Below are 8,426 nucleotides of genomic sequence, written 5' to 3' on the forward strand. Positions count from 1 at the left end.
AACTCAGACTGTGCAAATAGAGGCTCTGCCCAGGTGTATTCACGCTAGCGGATTATGGGGTTTCTGGCGTGCCTGAGGAGGGGCCAGAATTTGTGAAAGCCAGAACTTTGGGTCCGGGCAAAACTGGTTTCAAACCCCTGCTTCTCCTCTCCTTAGATGTGTGGTCTTGGATAAATGAATTAACATTTCTGAGCATCAGTTTCCTCAATGGTAAGGTGTGTCTATTATAATCTCCCAGGATTATGGGATTCATTTATTCATTCAGTGAGATGATATGGCTGAGCACAGTAGCTGGGAGAGAAGCTTCGGTGAGGTTAGCTATTATTACTTGCTTAATGATGAATTTTTTCCTGCCGGTCAGTCTCTCAAAGCTCTGGGAGCTGGAAGAAGCCCTGGGACAGCTCTAAGACACACAGTGATCTCAGGATGGACCCACCAGTCCAGCCTCAGAAACTCTCCCAGGCTTTGTCAACCTCTCATTCTGAAACAAGTACCACTTTTTACACAATAAAAGTGAGTAAGCCCACCCAGGTCAAATCCGCCTTATTTATTTAGTGCCAATCATGGGGAAGTCACTTTCCATGACATATCCTATTTCACTTCCACATTAAAATCTGAAGTTAGATATTAGCCCTTTTTTCAAAAGGAAAAACTGAGGCTCAGGGAGACCAAACAACTCGCCAGGTTCATGCAGCTAGTGAGTCATAAAGGCAGAATCTAAGTTAGTGTAAGCTCATCCCCAAACCTGTTCACTATTCATTTATTCATTTAATCCTTTCCTGCCCATTACCCGTTAGACACTGCACTGCAATATGACATGGACATCCCAGGTTTTATGGGGAAGCATAAAAGTAGCGTAAAGCACAGAATGTAAACCTGCACTTGTCCTCAAATATTTTAGTGAGAGTGATCCTTTTGACAAGTCAGAGCATGTCACTGCGCTGCTCAAAACCCTGCAATGAGTTCCCATTTCACAGAACGAAATTCAAAGTTTATCATCATCATCTTTGAGTCCCTACAGGATTTGACATCTCACTACCTTTTAAATCATATCCTCTCTCTGCTGCTTTTTCCTGCTGTATTACGTATTGTTTGCCGTCTGTCTCCCTCCACTAGTACGGAAGCTCTGTGGGCGGAGAGGCATCCTCTGCTCACTTGCCCTAAGGTTCATGCTGAGAATCGTGTTCCTGTCCGTATTTGTCTACTAGGGCTGTTGCAACAGAATACCGCAGATTAGGTGGCTCAAGCAGCAGAAATGTGTTTTCTTACAATTCTGTAGCTGGAAGTCCAAGATCAGGGTTGATATCCAGTGAGGCTGCTCTTCCTGGTTTGTAAATGACTGCCGTCTTGCTGTGTCCTCACGTGGCCTTTCCTCTGTGTGCATGGAGAGAGACAGAGACAGAGACAGAGACAGAGAGACAGAGACAGAGACAGAGAGACAGAGACAGAGAGAGAAACTCTGGTATCTCGTCCTCTTCCTATGAGGACACCAGCCCTCTTAGGTTATTGTCTTACCCTTGTGACCTCACTTAACCTCTCCTTATAGGCCTTATTTCCAAATACAGTCACGTTGAAGGTTAGAGCTTCAACGTACAAATTTTGAGGAGAGACGATTCAGTCCACAGCACTGGTGTATAGTGAGTTCTCAACATCGGTGGAACTGAATTGCATTTCTTTTATCCTGTTCCGTGTTGTGCCTTCTGCACTGGTTTTAAACATGTGGCTGTCATGCAGAAACCTCTCAAAACTGACTTAGGGGTTCATTCTACCCTATAGTCAGATGGAATGTTTTTAAATGCTGAGGGGATTTTACTCCAGCTGTCCTTACACTAACCATCCTAGGCTTCCGGGGCCTTGGAGGAGCAAGGCACAACATTTTCCAAGGTGTAGGCTGAGACAGGTTAGTGTTCATCTTACTGCCAGAAATGTGCAGTGTCGCCAGAAACACTGAGTATGCGGGAGATGAGGCCATCATGCAATTCATCCACGTGGTACTCAGTAGGAGGAGTGCTGGGGGCTTTGTGTGGGGTGAATATGCCTTGGGGAGTGGGTGTATGTCTATGCGAAGAAGCAGGGAAACGCATACATTGAAAATGCATGATATGAACTCACTCTTTTGTAGGTGTGAGATCACAGGAAATAGATAGTGTTCTGTCCCCCGTTGCTGGCACAGAACTGCTGAGGCCCTTGGAATTTCCTAAATGACAAGAACACTAGGAGCATCTTTTTCCTGATGGCTGGTCTTTGACCCTGCCTTCCAACACAGCACTCCTGAAAACCCTGTCATTTCCCGGATGACAGGAGTGTCCTCTGTTCTGATGAAGTGACTCTGGGTGGGCTTCTGGGTGAAGGCTAGTCATCAGAAAGACCAAGCCTTGATTAAAAGTTTGGGATTTTCAGCTCCATCCCCCCATCTTCTTGAGAAGGGAAAATGGCTGAAAATGGAGTCAGTGACCTCTCATGCCTGTGGGATGAAGCCTCCATCAAAATTCCAGTGTTATGGGGTTTGAGAGCTTCCAGGTTGGTTAACACGTGGGGATTCAGGGAGACTGGCGTGTTCACAAGACATGGAAGCTCCACACCCCTTCCCACATACCTTGCCCTATGCCTCTCTGCCATCTGGATATTTATCTGTATCCTTTATCATATCCTTTTATAATAAACTAGCAAACATAAGTATATTCTTTTCTTGAGTTCTGTGAGCCACTCTAGCAAATTAATTGAATCCAAGATGGAGGTTATGAGAACCTCAGATTTATTAGTTGATCAGTCAGAAGCACAAATGACAACTTGAACTTGTGATTGGAATGGGAAATGGGGTGGGAGAGGTCTTGTGGGACTAAGCCCTTAACCTGTGGGGTCTGATGCTGTCTCCAGGTAGACAGTTTCAGAATTGAATTAAACTGGGTTAAACTGTAGGAGACCTTGCCTGTGTCAGAGAATTGTTGGTGTGTGGGAAAATTACCCCCTCTTCAGTGGAATTTGGTTTAGAATCCTTTTAGTAGGGCAACAAATCCAGCATTGACAATTTCATATGGTTCAGTCTAGTACGTATGGTTGGGCATATATGTAGGGGGCATAAGTTTAAGTGTAGGGATTTCTGTTTACCTGTGTGTAGGGGTGTGTGTGTGTGTGTGTGTGTGTGTGTGTGTGTGTGTAATTTGAGTGGTTGAGATATATACTTATGTGTAGGGGGTGAAGAGGGCATGCACGTGGATGGCTGGATATAGGAATCAAGGAAGGCTTCCTGGAGGAGTTGACTTTGAACTTAAAGTGAAAGGACAAATAAGGGCTGGTCAGGTGCACTGGCAAAGAAGGGGCAAAATAAGGGCTCCCACCAAAGAGAACTAGGTGCAAAGGTCAGGGATAGACATATATGATCATCACCATAAGGGAGCTGGGAGAGTGGCCTCAGAGGAGAAGAGGGGACAGAGGGTCCCGTGAGCCATGGCGAGGAGAGAAAACCAAGGATGATTCACAGATTAAGCAGGCAGTCTACTAAGCAGGCCTCGATGGCATGGAATAAAGACTACGAAATGGAAGCAGGAAGGGATGGTGAAATTGTATTACATTGCATTGTTTTCCCTGGGCTAATACCAGCAGCCTTCGTGTTCCCTTGGTACTGTCCCTGGAACCCTTGGTCCAAAGCAGGAGGGATCTAAGTGGAGAGAGAAGCAGGGGCCAGCAGACTGCTGTGGAATCTGAGGACCCAGAGGCACAGAATCCCCAGGGAGAGGCCTGAGGGTCCTGTGCTCCCAGCCCCTCCTCTACACTGACCCACTGTGTGAGGTCAAAGCCCAGGGGAAGTAGAAGGAGAGCTTCCTGTTCTGTTTCTGATCTTTACTCCTGATGGGTGCCTTGTTGAGGGCAGAAAAAGCCATTTGAGCAGAATCTCAGCAGTCAGAGCACAACCAAATGATCACGAGGCAAAATGAGATCAGGGATGGGAGAGGAAGGTGGGCAGGGATGAGAGGAGGGGAGATGGGGAAAAAGAGGAAAGGAAGAAACAGCAGGGATGAGAGAAAGAAACCAGGAGTCAAAGATAGAGGCAGAGCAGAGAGGAGAGGAGGGCTATCGGGGAGAAATTAAATCCTCACCATACCAGTCAAAGAATAGTTTGAGACCTGCGAGGAAGGCAGGAGTGAGCATCTACCTGAAGGAAACAATGCTGCTTGTTTGTCTACACAGATCTGTCGGGATGTTCTCTGAGAAATTTAGAACTGGACACCAATTTAAGCTGGTTGAGGGTTCCTCCATCACTTTGCTAATTTTCCTATCTTAAGTCAGAGCCCTAGGACACCAGCCCATCCCCATCTGGAAGCAGGCCGATTTCACAGCCCCAGGGCCTGCGATGTGACTGCTCTGACATTTTTTTTCATGGGTTTTCCATCTGCTCCCACCGTTACAAATCCAATTTCATATTTGGCATAAAGTAAATCAGTTTCAAGCAATATCTTGCCATCAGCCAAATCAAAACGCCACATTGAAAATGCTGAAAGCCAGCTACAAATTGTCAGAAGGGGTTGAAGAAAGAGGAAAAGAATTTTGCCCTAGACAGAACAGGGAAAATCACATATTCCAATGCAACGTAGTGGCTCCGTGGTATTTAAATCATTCAAATGAAGCTGGAAAAAAAATTTCTGAAAGCTTGGCTGATCTGTTCTGCTGTTAACATTGTCTACCCCCAGCCGCAGTCCCCTACCTTCCTCTGTTCTGGAAGCTTCTAACAGCAAGGACCACTTCTGAGTGTGAGCAGATGCATTTCTTCTGAGTATCTGAAAAAGTGAACCCGGTTTGCCCACAATTATGTGGGCTGTTGCAGTAGCTCTGCTAGGTCCTGAGAAGACGAGGTGCCCTCTCTGCAGCCCTGGAGATTTCATTCCTCACTTCTGTACAAAGCAACCCCATGGCTCTCTGCCTTATTACTCATCAAACCTTAGAAGTGAGAACTCGTGGTCAGCACACAATCTATTCAGCCACACTTAGGCTTCCTACTGGACTGCCTTAAATGCCCTTAATTTCATTGATGAGATTCTTTAAAATATTATGTGCGTTGTGATCTGGAAGAGAGTCTACCTTAGCACATTGCCAGAGAAAAAGTTTGTCTCATTTCCAGTGATGTAGAGGGGCACCACAGAAGAGGGACTGGAATGTTTTGGAAAAAAAAAAAAAAAATGCGATTATAGGAAAAAAGGGGAAGAAAGACTATGGGGAGTCCTTTGGATGTTTGTCTCCATTCTTTTTACACCAGCTACTATCTTTGTCTTTGGATTCCTTCCCTCTTGATCACTTAATGAACTCATACAAGCTCTAGAATGTTCAGGGCTGTATCTCCAGAGAGCCCAGGCTGCTTGGCGCTTGGTGGGTACTCGGCAGAGTCTGCTAAAGAATGAATGAATGCACCTGAAAATTATAGAAAATTCAAATTTCAATTTTCTGAAATTGTTTTCTTGGAACACAGCCATGCTTATTCACTTAAGTTTTGTCAATGTCTGATTTTACATTACAACCCCCAAATTGGGTGAATGCAACAGATATTGTATGGCTCTCAAAGCCTAAAAATTGTACTATCTGGACTTTCACAGAACAAGTTTGTTAATTCCTGTTCTGGAGAGTTCCAGGTAGCATATCAATTTGTTATTTTCTTCTTAGTTACTTTTTTGGTCAATAAAAAAGTGTTTAATACTATTATCATTTTCGGTGCTGCACAATGATGATCATTTAAATCAAGAACGCAAGGGGAGAGAGTAAGAATTTATTTTTTCAAACCTGATGATAGATTGAAATATTTCAAGCATTTAGTCTAGCTACTCTTTATTTCTGCAGGAAGGAAGGGAAGATGGCAAGGCCTTTCTGTAAACAGAGATCGCCTTTGTACCTCGCTTACCATCTCCTAATGTCCATTTCCCCTGCTCTACCTTACTTAAACCATTGCCATCTTTCCCTGGAACCATACAGTAGCTTCCCAGTCAGTTTCACCCGTCAGCTCTGGTCTCTCCATTTCATTTCCATGCTGATGCCAGAATAATTCATCTAAAACCCAAATCTTTCTGTGACAGTCCCTTGCTTGGAAACATTCAACGGGTGCTAGCTGTCTTGAGAATCTGGATTCAGCTTTTTCGTGGGACACACAGGTTCCACACTTTATCCCTGTCTCCCTCTATAATCTCATGTCCCCCTTCTCACCTTCTTTCCCTCTCTTCTTTATTTTTATTTAATTAGCATTGAGTTGTTCACAGCCCCATCACAGTTATTTCTACCACAGAAAGCGAAAACAATTTTTCCTTGCCTTATCTGACATGATTATATGTTAACTTCAGAAAAATTATAGTAGCAAAAATAGTTATAGCATTTATTGAAACGTCTTGACGTAACAGTCCACCTTGAAAAATACCTGGCATACATTAGATTGTCAGTATCTCAAAATAAAACAAAACGATCTTAAGAGACAGATATTCTTTTTTGTAGACGAGATATGTGAGGCTCAGAGAAGTAATTAAACTTGTCCAAGGCCACAGCATGCAAATTTAAGTCTCCTTGACTTTGAAACCTTGCCATAAAGCCCTACCTCCTCCACCAAAGAATACATCCTTCTGTTTGTTGATGTGCTGGCAACTGTTTAACAATGGCTGGCTCTTTTGGGGTGTGGACAGAGTATGAGCCCAGTGTGGGAGACCTTTATTTGTAGTGTTTTCCAATTTCAGTGGAGTAAATACTGCAGTGGTTAATTTCAAGTTACCAGTGTGACATCACTGAATGATAACTTGGGAAGAGGTTGGTGGTAGGGTACCATTCTATACAATCTCTATTATACAGATGTAGTAGATGCAAATAAACTCGAGAGCACAGATAGTAATGAAATATGGTAAAATAATTAGGAAGTGGCAGGTTTGGAACATTTATTAAACCTTGTTTTACAATATAATGTATTAAATTTTAGGTTTATGTAATTTAAAATGGCTTATGTAATTTAAAATGTTTAACAGTTGGCTCACAAAATTCCTGAACATTTAACAATCAGCTCCCCTGAGTTGGTACAAGTCATTTCCAGCTTCTATGGGAGGTAATATTGCAGACATGTAAAATGCCTTCTGCTGTTACAAATACAAAATGAAATGTGAACATGCTGTGACAAGTTTGGTGACTGAGAACAAAGAATAAGACCGAGTTAAATTTTCAATAGCTTCTTTCCATATAAAATAAGTTTACGGTCAGTTCAGTAGTAGGATTATATGGTATTTTAAGACTTTTTCAAAAAAACTCTAAATCTTTTATTTTTTGAGATGTAATTGACATACAGCATTGTGTAAGTTTAAGATGTACAGCATAATGATTTGACTTACACATATTGTAAAATGATTACCACAGTAAGTTTAGTTAACATCCATCATCTCATATAGATATTAAAAGAGAGAGAGAGAGAAAATGTTTCTTTTTTATTGTAATGAGAACTCTTGGATCTACTCTCTGAATAACTTTTAAGTAGACTGTACGGCCGTGTTGACTATCGTCATCATGTTGTATGTCACATCCCTAGTACTTACTGATCTTCTAATTGGACGTTGGTGCTTTTTGCCCGCTTTTATCCAATTCCCCTTCCTCCTCTAGATCCTAACAGAATCTTAAGTCCCTAGACGTCACATTGCCTTCATTCCCTTTCTCAGGAACTCAGGGAAAGTAATTCTGATCTAGACCTTGGAGGAAAAAGAGACCGTCCTTTCCAGGAGAAAAAGAGCTGGTCAGACAATGGAGGGGCTTAATGAGTGAGAATTACTGGGCAACTGTGCATTACATAGACAGATAGTGCCAGCGCATCTTATATCTTAACATTTTCAAAACTAACAGAGAATCCAGTCCTTTTAGGTGAGACCCTCTTTTTCCCATTACAAGTCTATATAGCGTTCTAAGTGGAAGTCTTCCTCTCTTAAACCATACCACCAAAGCTTCTTATCTGTAAACTCTTTCCAAATCTACCATATTATAGCATGTGCCTGTTGAAACCTTGTATTAACAATGAAATGAAAAGTCATTTACAAAAATACATGGTAATAATTTTTTCTTCAGTTATAGTTTTCACTTATATATTATTCATTTACTCTTCTCCATTTAGATATGGGCCCACTCAAGTTTGTTTCTCAGTTTGGGACAGTTGGCAAAACTCTGTGATATTCATACCACCTGCATGGCACTATTCATTGACTTAATCACATGGTGAGTTGTTCTTTTTTGAAATTCCAAGACCCTGGACAGCAGAAGACACTGCTTTATGTAAAAATGTGTGTGTGTGTATATATATATTTGACCTTCATCCAGTGAAACAGAATGTATTACTCACTTATTTGCCCTGTGTCAAGTCAAATTACAAACAAAAAAAGTTTAACCTTATTAGTCTTCAAAAATGCAAATAAATATGAACTACCATTTTT

At 42.2% G+C, this 8,426-nt stretch overlaps 1 protein-coding gene across 1 annotated transcript in view; it reads left to right on the forward strand.

The window, feature by feature from the left end:
• Window positions 1-8,199, forward strand: part of LRATD2 (LRAT domain containing 2) — a 112,528-nt gene extending 104,329 nt beyond the window's left edge. Inside the window, exon 5 of the transcript XR_004132545.2 lies at window positions 8,111-8,199. The gene's annotated coding sequence lies outside the window, so the exon portion shown is untranslated. The remainder of the gene's footprint in view (window positions 1-8,110) is intronic.
• The last annotated feature ends 227 nt before the right edge of the window (window positions 8,200-8,426 follow it).

This window comes from Camelus dromedarius, chromosome 20 (genome assembly GCF_036321535.1).
Source record: "Camelus dromedarius isolate mCamDro1 chromosome 20, mCamDro1.pat, whole genome shotgun sequence".
Taxonomy (NCBI): domain Eukaryota; kingdom Metazoa; phylum Chordata; class Mammalia; order Artiodactyla; family Camelidae; genus Camelus; species Camelus dromedarius.